The sequence below is a fragment of the Nanorana parkeri genome, unplaced genomic scaffold (assembly GCF_000935625.1).
Source record: "Nanorana parkeri isolate BGI_ZX_2015 unplaced genomic scaffold, ASM93562v1 scaffold464, whole genome shotgun sequence".
NCBI lineage: Eukaryota > Metazoa > Chordata > Amphibia > Anura > Dicroglossidae > Nanorana > Nanorana parkeri.
The window spans coordinates 904,304-905,988 of NW_017306732.1; the positions used below are offsets into that span (position 1 = coordinate 904,304).

Sequence of the window (1,685 nt, forward strand, 5' to 3'; positions counted from 1 at the left end):
GAGGACAGCAATAAACAGAAGCCGTGTTTGGATCAGCGTGGGAACTTGCCAAATGAGGACAAGCCGCCTTAGCATGGGGTTAGAAAATAAACACAAGCTGCTGAGAGAATTCAGCCATGCAATGCTCTATCAATAAGAGGTGTCAAGGGCTGCTCTCGGGTGGGTTCCCCTTTTTATGATTTCTAAATTAGACTAGTCAGTGGATCTCAATGAGGATCTACAGTATGAGCAAGCAAACCCCAGGCATGATTCTGTATGTTATAGCTTTGATGTGGATATTAGTCATTTCCGCTAAGACCATGAATGTGCCCCAATTCACATTACTTCTGGCACTTCCCTGTAAACCAGACAATCTCTTTTCATATATTGAACTACAGGTCCCGGCCAGCCAGCCCCATGAGGATTCTCTATTTTTTTTTTTTTTTTGAAGCCCTGATTGCTGTATATGTAATTTCCCAGCAGGTTGTTAAAATGTCATTACTACGCCATATTTCCCTGTATACCAGGCAACCTCCTGTATTTATTGAACTACTAGTCTCAGCAATCCAACCCCAGGATTCGTATTTGTTTAGCCCTGATTATTGTTTATGTAATTTCCCAGCAGGTCGTTAATCTACATATTTCACTGTGCAGGCAAACTCCTGTATTTATTGAACTACCAGTCTCAGCAAGCCAACCCCAGGATTCTCATTTGTTTAGCCATGGTTTTTGTAGATGTCATTTTCCAGTAGGTCATTAATATGTTACTACTGCACCTAATTTATTTACCTCCCTATTTACCAGGTACCCTCCTGTATATATTGAACTGCCAGTCCCAGCAAGCCAACCTCATGATTCTCAATATTTTAGCCCTGATTATTGTTTATGTAGTTTCCCAGCATGTCGTTAATATGTCCCCTAATCGATATATCTCCCTGTATACCAGATAACCTCTTGTATTTATTGAACTACCAGTCTCAGCAAGCCAACCTCATGATTCTCAATTTTTATTAGCCTTGATTAATGTAGATATCATTTCCCAGCAGGTTGTTAATGTTACTGCTGCACCTAATTTATTTACCTCCATGTAAAAAAGGCAACCTCCTGTATTTACTGAACTGCCAGTTTCAGCAAGCCAAGCACTGGCACAATCCTGTTTTTATAGTTTTGACTATTGTATAAGTAATATCCCAGCAGGTCATTAATGTGCCACCACTACAACTTGTCTCTGTACTTCCCTGTAAACCATGCAATCACTTGTATTTTTTTGAATTACAAATCTGAGCAAGCTAACTTCGGGCAGAATTCTTCCTTTTTTTTTTAGCTTTAATTTTCTAATCGGTAATTTCCCAGCAGATCATTAATGTGTCACTATTGCACCTTATCCAGATATCCCCTGTAATCCAGACAACCTCCTATATTACCTGAACTACGAGTCTCAGCAAGCCTAACTCAGACACAATTCTACTTTTTTTTTAAAGCCCTGATTATTGTATAAGTAATTTCGTGGCAGAGTCATTACTGAGCCATCACTGCACCTTACCTTTATGCTTCCCTGTAAATCAGGCAATCGCTTGTATTTCTTGAACTACTAATTTGTAAAGACATAATATAATTATTGACAATAATTATTATGCAACAGGTTACTAGCTTTGTATATGTCATAGAATACAGTGGATCAGTACTAAATACATCGCAAAGTTTAT

The 1,685-nt window shown here is 38.6% G+C and overlaps 1 protein-coding gene across 3 annotated transcripts in view; it reads left to right on the top strand.

Annotated features, from left to right (window-relative positions):
- Window positions 1-1,685, top strand: part of BMP5 (bone morphogenetic protein 5) — a 95,633-nt gene that overhangs the window by 1,375 nt on the left and 92,573 nt on the right. The window lies entirely within an intron of this gene.